The sequence below is a fragment of the Pristiophorus japonicus genome, unplaced genomic scaffold, assembly GCF_044704955.1.
Source record: "Pristiophorus japonicus isolate sPriJap1 unplaced genomic scaffold, sPriJap1.hap1 HAP1_SCAFFOLD_275, whole genome shotgun sequence".
In the NCBI taxonomy this organism is placed as follows: Eukaryota; Metazoa; Chordata; class Chondrichthyes; family Pristiophoridae; genus Pristiophorus; species Pristiophorus japonicus.
Genome location: NW_027252505.1, coordinates 419,197 through 430,971, shown reverse-complemented (window position 1 = coordinate 430,971; position 11,775 = coordinate 419,197). Strand labels below are relative to the sequence as shown.

General features: G+C 48.2%; 1 protein-coding gene across 1 annotated transcript in view; it reads left to right on the top strand.

The window, feature by feature from the left end:
* Positions 1-2,739: 2,739 nt before the first annotated feature.
* The window catches only part of LOC139247614 (uncharacterized), a 98,466-nt gene continuing 89,430 nt past the window's right edge, over positions 2,740-11,775 (top strand). Inside the window, exon 1 of the mRNA XM_070871687.1 lies at positions 2,740-2,814. The gene's annotated coding sequence lies outside the window, so the exon portion shown is untranslated. The remainder of the gene's footprint in view (positions 2,815-11,775) is intronic.

The window sequence follows — 11,775 nt, the reverse complement described above, 5'->3', positions numbered from 1 at the left end:
GCCAGAAGTACTGAGTGGCTTTCTGCTGAGGTCCCCACCATCACAGAAGCCGGTCTTCAGCCAACTCGATTCACTCCATGTGACACCAAGAAGTGGCTTAGTGCACGGGATACAGCAAAGGCTATGGGCCTCGATAACAGCCCGGCTGTTGCGTTGAACACATGCTCCAGAACTAGTCTCGCCTCTAGCCAAGCTGTTCCAGTACAGCTACAACACTGGCGTGTACCTGACAATGTGGAAAACTGCCCAGGTATGTCCTGTCCACAAAAAGCAGGACAAATCCAATCCGACCAATTACCGCCCCATCGGTCTCCTCTCAAACAAGTGTGGCATCAAGGAGCCCTCGTAATGAAGTCAATGGGAATCAGGGGGAAAATTCTCCACTGGCTGGAGACATACCCAGCACAAAGGAAGATGGTTGTGGTGGTTGGAGTTCAATCATCCCTGACCCAGGACATCGCTGCAGGAGTTCCTCAGGGCAGTGTCTTAGGCCCAATCATCTTCAGCTGTTTCATCAATGACCTTCCCTCCATCATAAGGTCAGAAGTGGGGGATGTTCGCTGATGACTGCACAGTGTTCAGTTCCATTCACAACTCCTCAGATAATGGAGCAGTCCATGCCTGCATACAACAAGATCTGGATAGCATTCAGGCTTGGGCTGATAAGTGGCAAGTAACATTCATGCCACACAAGTGCCAGGCAATGACTACCGAGAGTCTAACCACTGCCACTTAACATTCAATAGCATTACCATCACCGAATCCCCCACCATCAACATCCTAGGTATCACCATTGACCAGAAACTTAACCGGACCAGCCACATAAATACTGTGGCAACAAGAGCGGGTCAGTGGCTGAGTATTCTGTGGTGAGTGTCTCACCTCCTGACTCCCCAAAGCCTTTCCACCATCTACAAGGCACAAGTCAGGAGTGTGATGGAATACTCTCCACTTGCCTGGATGAGTGCAGCTCCAACAACACTCGAGAAGCTCGACACCATCCAGGACAAAGCAGCCGCTTGATTGGCTCCCCATCCACCACCTTCAACACTCACTCCCTCCACCACCGGCGCCCCCTGGCTGCAGTGTGCACCATCTACAAGATGCACTGCAGCAACTCGCCAAGGCTTCTTCGGCAGCACCTCCCAAACCCACGACCTCTACCACCTAGAAGGACAAGGGCAGCAGGTGCATGGGAACACCACCACCTCCACGTTCCCCTCCCAGTCACACACCATCCTGATTTGGAAATATATTGCTTTTCCTCCATTGTCACTGGGTCACAATCCTGGAACTCCCTCCCTAACAGCACTGTGGGAGCACCTTCACCACACGGACTGCAGCGGTTCAGGAAGGCAGCTCACCACCACCTTCTCAAGGGGCAGTTAGTGATGGGCAATAAATGCCGGCCTTGGCAGCAACGCCCACATCCTGTGAACAAATAAAAAAACATTATTTCGTGTAGATGAGACTAATTTTTTACTTTTAATTTTCACTTTAACAATAAATAGCAACAGGACCCAAAAGTGTAAAGACTGACAATAAGAGCTATGTGCAGAGAATGAGGGTAAACCAGTATTTCTGTGCCTGCCCCACACCAGCCATTCTGGACAGCAGCCTGGCTCCCATGAAGGTGAGCGCTGGGCTCAGGATTCCCTCAGACCCATTCCACTGTCCCCTGCTCATTCTTCCCCTTTGTTTTACTTTCTCAATCCCTCCTCTCTCTGGGAATGTATCCGATTCTCTCTTCATCCTCTGTCTACCATCTGATTCAATGGTCTTCCCTATTATCTGATCCCATCACTAATATCCTTTCAGTGAAAACATTCTCCCTGCCCTCGCTTCCTATGCAGAACTTAATTTGTGTCACCCGGTATGTCGCCCCTCATCATACGGAGCAACTTGTACAGATCAATTCTGTCTGCTCTCTAAGGATCTTGAACATTTCCGTCTGACAATCTCCAGGTGTGACTTCCTGAACCTTTCCTGATAAATTACACTCCTGATCTCCAAATTATCTTTCTTGCTCATCTCTGTAATCCTCTATTGGTAATAATATCCTTCCTGTTATTGGGTGACCAAAGATGTACACAGTAGTGCAGAAAGGGTTCTACCCATTGTCTGATAGATTTGTGGCTGTAAGATTTCAGTCCTTCTGAATCTGGTTATAATGTTCCTGATTTGCCCTCTCTCATTTTCTGCTATCGGGAGCCGTCATCTCCCGATCCTTATCACCAGGAGTGGATCGAGGGGGAATCACAGATTAACCTGACAGGTCTGATGGAATCACCCAAACGTGCGAATGAACCCATCCCTGGGATTTGGGGCAGCGTCAGTGTTTATGGCTAGAGATGGCCGGGAGATCTGCTCTGTCCCTGTTCTGTCGTGGGGCTGGAACCCCTGAATTTCAACTCTGGCACTTCATGGTAAACACTCCTTTCATTATCAAACAGCAGCTTCTCCCATTTACCATGAGCTCTGCCATTTGAGATCCTCCAGTAACATTTAAATGACCAAGACTAACCCCTTTGCCTCCCACCCCTAAATGTTTTTGAGCTTGATAAGTTCCCATTTTGAGCTGCCCTGTGTTTTATTTATTGAGCCAATATTCTATCTCAGCTCGAACAGGCACAGCACCAATGATGTCTGACCCCTGAGTTGAAAGGGAAGAGGAAGCTTGCCTGTCCTGTGCTTTCACAAGAGACTACGTCAGTTACTTTGTGCAGAGTAATGACTGAGACCTCAGAGTGTTGTGTATCGCTGGGAGCTTTGCTGCTCCGTCTCTAGACTCCTTCACTGGTCTCTTCCCACAAGGTAGGCAATCTTACTGCAATCATACTTCTTTTCAAAGGATTGATGTAAATGTGCTTTCAATAACTGATCCCATTTGGGCATTGCTCAAAGACCTTGTCCCTTGTTGATCTTTCACTCTTTCAGGTCACTTCCTCTGTTGCACCCTGTTCCTCTTTAGACTAAACACGGGCATCAAGTGCTTATTTATTTGGTTTGTCTCATTTTTCATAAAGCTCCAAGAAGGAGGTTTCTTACAACTAACTGACGGCCAACTTTTGTCTAAAATTAGGGTCTTAAATCTGACCAAAGCAAATTACGTAGGTATGAGGGGCGAGTGGGCTGAGGTAGATTGGGAAACGACTTTAAAAGATTTGACGGTAGTTAAGCAATGGCAAACATTTAAAGAAATAATTCACAACAAATATAAATTCGCTTAAGGAATAAAATCCCTACGGGAAACGTAGTCCAACCGTGGCTAACAAGGGAAGTTAAAGATAGTATTAGATTAAAGGAAGAGGCTTATAATGTTGCCGAAGGGAGAAGTAAGCCTGAGGGTTGGGAGGATTTTAGAATTCAGTAAAAGAGGACCAAGGAAAAAAAAAAACAATTTTAGGCATTACTCAACCGAGAGCCAATGTAGGTCAGCGAGCACAGCGGGTGATGGGTGAACAGGACTTGGTGCGAGTTAGGACCCGGTCAGTGAGCACAGGGGGTGATGGGTGAACAGGACTTGGTGCGAGTAAGGACATGGTCAGTGAGCACAGGGGGTGATGGGGGAACGGGACTTAAACATAGAAACATAGAAAATAGGTGCAGGAGTAGGCCATTCGGCCCTTCTAGCCTGCACCGCCATTCAATGAGTTCATGGATGAACATGAAACTTCAGTACCCCGTTCCTGCTTTCTCACCATGCCTCTTGATCCCCCTAGTAGTAAGGACTACATCTAACTCCTTTTTGAATATATTTAGTGAATTGGCCTCAACTACTTTCTGTGGTAGAGAATTCCACAGGTTCACCACTCTCTGGGTGAAGATGTTTCTCCTCATCTCGGTCCTTATCCTTAGACTGTGACCCCTGGTTCTGGACTTCCCCAACATTGGGAACATTCTTCCTGCATCTAACCTGTCTAAACCTGTCAGAATTTTAAACGTTTCGATGAGATTCCCTCTCATTCTTCTGAACTCCAGTGAATACAATCCCAGTTGATCCAGTCTTTCTTGATATGTCAGTCCCGCCATCCCGGGAATCAGTCTGGTGAACCTTCGCTGCACTCCCTCAATAGCAAGAATGTCCTTCCTCAAGTTAGGAGACCAAAACTGTACACAATACTTCAGGTGTGGCCTCACCAAGGCCCTGTACAACTGTAGTAACACCTCCCTGCCCCTGTATTCAAATCCCCTCGCTATGAAGGCCAACATGCCATTTGCTTTCTTAACCGCCTGCTGTACCTGCATGCCAACCTTCAATGACTGATGTACCATGACACCCAGGTCTCGTTGCACCTCCCCTTTTCCTAATCTGTCACTATTCAGATAATAGTCTGTCTCTCTGTTTTTACCACCAAAGTGGATAACCTCACATTTATCCACATTATACTTCATCTGCCATGCATTTGCCCACTCACCTAACCTATCCAAGTCACTCTGCAGCTTCATAGCATCCTCCGCGCAGTTCACACTGCCACCCAACTTAGTGTCATCCTAATTTGGAGATGCTACATTTAATCCCCTCATCTAAATCATTAATGTACAATGTAAACAGCTGGGGCCCCAGCACAGAACCTTGTGGTACCCCACTAGTCACTGCCTGCCATTCTGAAAAGTACCCATTTACTCCTACTCTTTGCTTCCTGTCTGACAACCAGTTCGCAATCCACGTCAGCACACTACCCCCAATCCCATGTGCTCTAACTTTGCACATTAATTTCTTGTGTGGGACCTTGTCGAAAGCCTTCTGAAAGTCCAAATACACCACATCAACTGGTTCTCCCTTGTCCACTCTACTGGAAACATCCCCAAAAAATTCCAGAAGATTTGTCAAGCATGATTTCCCTTTCACAAATCCATGCTGACTTGGACCTATCATGTCACCTCTTTCCAAATGCGCTGCTGTGACATCCTTAATAATTGATTCCATCATTTTACCCACTACTGAGGTCAGGCTGACCGGTCTATAATTCCCTGTTTTCTCTCTCCCTCCTTTTTTGAAAAAGTGGGGTTACATTGGTTACAATGCTGACACGCGTCAGCACAGTATGTGATGGGTGAGCGGGACTTGGTGCGAGTTAGGACACAGGTCAGTGAGCACAGCGGGTGATGGGTGAGCGGGACTTAGTGTGAGTTAGGACACAGGTCAGTGAGCACAGCGGGTGATGGGTGAACGGGACTTGGTGTGAGTTAGGACACGGGTCAGCACGGGGTGATGGGTGAGTGGGACTTGGTGTGAGTTAGGACACAGGTCAGTGAGCACAGGGGGTGATGGGTGAATGGGTCTTGGTGTGAGTTAGGACACGGGTCAGCACGGGGTGATGGGTGAGTGGGACTTAGTGCGAGTTAGGACACAGGTCAGTGAGCACAGGGGGTGATGGGTGAATGGGTCTTGGTGCGAGGTAGGACATGGGTCAGCGAGCACAGGGGGTGATGGGTGATTGGGACTTGGTGCGAGTTAGGACAGGGGTCAGCGAGCACAGGGGGTGAAAGGTGAGCGGAGTCGATGCGAGTTAGGACACGGGTCAGCACAGTGGCTGATAGGTGAGCGAGACTTGTTGCGAGTTAGGACACGGCAGCAGACTTTTGGATGAATTTATGGAGCACATGACGTGGGAGGCCAGCCAGGAGTGTGTTGAAATAGTCAAGTCTAGAGTTAACAAAGGCATGGATGAGGGCTTCAGCAGTAGATGAGCTGAGGTAGGGGTGGAGTTGGGCGATGTTACGGAGGTAGAAATAGATGGACTCAGTGATAGCACGTTCAACTGTATGAGGGACACCACCACCAGCGCTATTTAAATGTATCATAAAATACTTGCGGGTTAGTTGGTGGATTATTTCTTCTGTAAGTTGCTGAAATTCTATGGTTTGGATGTTTTCCATACTGGTTAAAAGTTTCAATATTCCACATGGAGCGGTCTGTCTGGTGCTGAATTACCTTTTGGTAACGTAAAGGCTTGTGCACAAACCAGTTGCTTCCAGGCATAAGTGGCCTTGTAGGGTTTCCTCTTGGCTTTGAGCATGACTGGGAGAGTGAGCAGAGGCCAAGCAGAGCAGTACATCTGCTGGAAGAGGGAGGAGGAGGGAGGAGGAGGGGGGTAAGTGTGCTCAGCAGGAGGCCATATCCACAGAGAGCCTTCAGGGAGCAGGTCTGTTGATGAACAAACTCCTGGAGTGTTGTGATGCCCTGGAAAGTCCTTTGAACATTGGTAACTACGGCCACGATGGCAGCAGTCTGAGGATCCAATGACCACAAGCTGAGATTGCCTGACATCAGTCTGAGGATCCAATCACCACAAGCTGAGATTACCTGACAACAGTCTGAGGATCCAATGACCACAAGCTGAGATTGCCTGACAACAGTCTGAGGATCCAATGACCACAAGCTGAGATTGCCTGACAACAGTCTGAGGATCCAATGACCACAAGCTGAGATTGCCTGACAACAGTCTGAGGATCCAATGACCACACGCTGAGATTACCTGACAACAGTCTGAGGATCCAATGACCACAGGCTGAGATTACCTGACAACAGTCTGAGGATCCAATGACCACAAGCTGAGATTGCCTGACAACAGTCTGAGGATCCAATGACCACAAGCTGAGATTACCTGACAACAGTCTGAGGATCCAATGACCACAGGCTGAGATTACCTGACAACAGTCTGAGGATCCAATGACCACAAGCTGAGATTGCCTGAGAAAAGTCTGAGGATCCAATGACCACAAGCTGAGATTGCCTGAGAACAGTCTGAGCCTCCAATGACCACACGCTGAGATTACCTGACAACAGTCTGAGGATCCAATGACCACAGGCTGAGATTACCTGACAACAGTCTGAGGATCCAATGACCACAAGCTGAGATTGCCTGACAACAGTCTGAGGATCCAATGACCACACGCTGAGATTGCCTGACAACAGTCTGAGGATCCAATGACCACAAGCTGAGATTGCCTGACAACAGTCTGAGCTGCCAATGACCACAAGCGGAGATTGCCTGACAACAGTCTGAGGATCCAATGACCACACGCTGAGATTGCCTGACAACATTCTGAGGATCCAATGACCACACGCTGAGATTACCTGACAACAGTCTGAGGATCCAATGACCACAAGCTGAGATTACCTGACAACAGTCTGAGGATCCAATGACCACACGCTGAGATTACCTGACAACAGTCTGAGCCTCCAATGACCACAAGCTGAGATTGCCTGACAACAGTCTGAGGATCCAATGACCACAAGCTGAGATTGCCTGACAAAAGTCTGAGCTGCCAATGACCACAAGCTGAGATTACCTGACAACAGTCTGAGGATCCAATGACCACAAGCTGAGATTACCTGACAACAGTCTGAGGATCCAATGACCACACGCTGAGATTGCCTGACAACAGTCTGAGGATCCAATGACCACAAGCTGAGATTACCTGACAACAGTCTGAGGATCCAATGACCACAAGCTGAGATTACCTGACAACAGTCTGAGGATCCAATGACCACAAGCTGAGATTGCCTGACAACAGTCTGAGGATCCAATGACCACAAGCTGAGATTGGCTGACAACAGTCTGAGGATCCAATGACCACAAGCTGAGATTGCCTGACAACAGTCTGAGGATCCAATGACCACAAGCTGAGATTGCCTGACAACAGTCTGAGGATCCAATGACCACAAGCTGAGATTGCCTGACAACAGTCTGAGGATCCAATGACCACAAGCTGAGATTGCCTGACAACAATCTGAGGATCCAATGACCACAAGCTGAGATTGCCTGACAACAGTCTGAGGATCCAATGACCACAAGCTGAGATTGCCTGACAACAGTCTGAGGATCCAATGACCACAAGCTGAGATTGCCTGACAACAGTCTGAGGATCCAATGACCACAAGCTGAGATTGCCTGACAACAGTCTGAGGATCCAATGACCACAAGCTGAGATTGCCTGACAAAAGTCTGAGGATCCAATGACCACAAGCTGAGATTGCCTGACAACAGTCTGAGGATCCAATGACCACAAGCTGAGATTGTCTGAAAACAGTCTGAGGATCCAATGACCACAAGCTGAGATTGCCTGACAACAGTCTGAGGATCCAATGACCACAAGCTGAGATTACCTGACAACAGTCTGAGGATCCAATGACCACACGCTGAGATTACCTGACAACAGTCTGAGGATCCAATGACCACACGCTGAGATTACCTGACAACAGTCTGAGGATCCAATGACCACAAGCTGAGATTGCCTGACAACAGTCTGAGCTGCCAATGACCACAAGCTGAGATTGCCTGACAACAGTCTGAGGATCCAATGACCACAAGCTGAGATTGCCTGACAACAGTCTGAGGATCCAATGACCACAAGCTGAGATTGCCTGACAACAGTCTGAGGATCCAATGACCACAAGCTGAGATTGGCTGACAACAGTCTGAGGATCCAATGACCACACGCTGAGATTACCTGACAACAGTCTGAGGATCCAATGACCACAAGCTGAGATTACCTGACAACAGTCTGAGGATCCAATGACCACACGTTGAGATTGCCTGACAACAGTCTGAGGATCCAATGACCACAAGCTGAGATTACCTGACAACAGTCTGACGATCCAATGACCACAAGCTGAGATTGCCTGACAACAGTCTGAGGATCCAATGACCACAAACTGAGATTACCTGACAACAGTCTGAGGATCCAATGACCACAAGCTGAGATTGCCTGACAACAGTCTGAGCTGCCAATGACCACATGCTGAGATTACCTGTAAACAGTCTGAGGATCCAATGACCACAAGCTGAGATTGACTGACAACAGTCTGAGCTGCCAATGACCACAAGCTGAGATTGCCAGACAACAGTCTGAGGATCCAATGACCACAAGCTGAGATTACCTGACAACAGTCTGAGGATCCAATCACCACAAGCTGAGATTGCCTGACAACAGTCTGAGCTGCCAATGACCACAAGCGGAGATTGCCTGACAACAGTCTGAGGATCCAATGACCACACGCTGAGATTGCCTGACAACATTCTGAGGATCCAATGACCACACGCTGAGATTACCTGACAACAGTCTGAGGATCCAATGACCACAAGCTGAGATTGCCTGACAACAGTCTGAGCTGCCAATGACCACAAGCTGAGATTACCTGACAACTGTCTGAGGATCCAATGACCACAAGCTGAGATTGCCTGACAACAGTCTGAGGATCCAATGACCACAAGCTGAGATTGCCTGACAAAAGTCTGAGCTGCCAATGACCACAAGCTGAGATTACCTGACAACAGTCTGAGGATCCAATGACCACAAGCTGAGATTACCTGACAACAGTCTGAGGATCCAATGACCACACGCTGAGATTGCCTGACAACAGTCTGAGGATCCAATGACCACAAGCTGAGATTACCTGACAACAGTCTGAGGATCCAATGACCACAAGCTGAGATTACCTGACAACAGTCTGAGGATCCAATGACCACAAGCTGAGATTGCCTGACAACAGTCTGAGGATCCAATGACCACAAGCTGAGATTGTCTGACAACAGTCTGAGGATCCAATGACCACAAGCTGAGATTGCCTGACAACAGTCTGAGGATCCAATGACCACAAGCTGAGATTGCCTGACAACAGTCTGAGGATCCAATGACCACAAGCTGAGATTGCCTGACAACAGTCTGAGGATCCAATGACCACAAGCTGAGATTGCCTGACAACAATCTGAGGATCCAATGACCACAAGCTGAGATTGCCTGACAACAGTCTGAGGATCCAATGACCACAAGCTGAGATTGCCTGACAACAGTCTGAGGATCCAATGACCACAAGCTGAGATTGCCTGACAACAGTCTGAGGATCCAATGACCACAAGCTGAGATTGCCTGACAACAGTCTGAGGATCCAATGACCACAAGCTGAGATTGCCTGACAAAAGTCTGAGGATCCAATGACCACAAGCTGAGATTGCCTGACAACAGTCTGAGGATCCAATGACCACAAGCTGAGATTGTCTGAAAACAGTCTGAGGATCCAATGACCACAAGCTGAGATTGCCTGACAACAGTCTGAGGATCCAATGACCACAAGCTGAGATTACCTGACAACAGTCTGAGGATCCAATGACCACACGCTGAGATTACCTGACAACAGTCTGAGGATCCAATGACCACACGCTGAGATTACCTGACAACAGTCTGAGGATCCAATGACCACAAGCTGAGATTGCCTGACAACAGTCTGAGCTGCCAATGACCACAAGCTGAGATTGCCTGACAACAGTCTGAGGATCCAATGACCACAAGCTGAGATTGCCTGACAACAGTCTGAGGATCCAATGACCACACGTTGAGATTGCCTGACAACAGTCTGAGGATCCAATGACCACAAGCTGAGATTACCTGACAACAGTCTGACGATCCAATGACCACAAGCTGAGATTGCCTGACAACAGTCTGAGGATCCAATGACCACAAACTGAGATTACCTGACAACAGTCTGAGGATCCAATGACCACAAGCTGAGATTGCCTGACAACAGTCTGAGCTGCCAATGACCACATGCTGAGATTACCTGACAACAGTCTGAGGATCCAATGACCACAAGCTGAGATTGACTGACAACAGTCTGAGCTGCCAATGACCACAAGCTGAGATTGCCAGACAACAGTCTGAGGATCCAATGACCACAAGCTGAGATTACCTGACAACAGTCTGAGGATCCAATCACCACAAGCTGAGATTGCCTGACAACAGTCTGAGCTGCCAATGACCACAAGCGGAGATTGCCTGACAACAGTCTGAGGATCCAATGACCACACGCTGAGATTGCCTGACAACATTCTGAGGATCCAATGACCACACGCTGAGATTACCTGACAACAGTCTGAGGATCCAATGACCACAAGCTGAGATTGCCTGACAACAGTCTGAGCTGCCAATGACCACAAGCTGAGATTACCTGACAACTGTCTGAGGATCCAATGACCACAAGCTGAGATTACCTGACAACAGTCTGAGCCTCCAATGACCACAAGCTGAGATTACCTGACAACAGTCTGAGGATCCAATCACCACAAGCTGAGATTGCCTGACAACAGTCTGAGGATCCAATGACCACAAGCTGAGATTGCCTGACAACAGTCTGAGGATCCAATGAGCACAAGCTGAGATTACCTGACAACAGTCTGAGGATCCAATGACCACAAGCTGAGATTACCTGACAACAGTCTGAGGATCCAATGACCACAAGCTGAGATTGCCTGACAACAGCCTGAGGATCCAATGACCACAAGCTGAGATTGCCTGACAACAGTCTGAGGATCCAATGACCACAAGCTGAGATTACCTGACAACAGTCTGAGGATCCAATGACCACAAGCTGAGATTGCCTGACAACAGTCTGAGGATCCAATGACCACAAGCTGAGATTGCCTGACAACAGTCTGAGGATCCAATGACCACAAGCTGAGATTGCCTGACAACAGTCTGAGGATCCAATGACCACAAGCTGAGATTGTCTGACAACAGTCTGAGGATCCAATGATCACAAGCTGAGATTGCCTGACAACAGTCTGAGGATCCAATGACCACAAGCTGAGATTACCTGACAACAGTCTGAGGATCCAATGACCACATGCTGACTTTACCTGACAACAGTCTGAGGATCCAATGACCACACGCTGATATTACCTGACAACAGTCTGAGGATCCAATGACCACAAGCTGAGATTGCCTGACAACAGTCTGAGCTGCCAATGACCACAAGCTGAGATTGCCTGA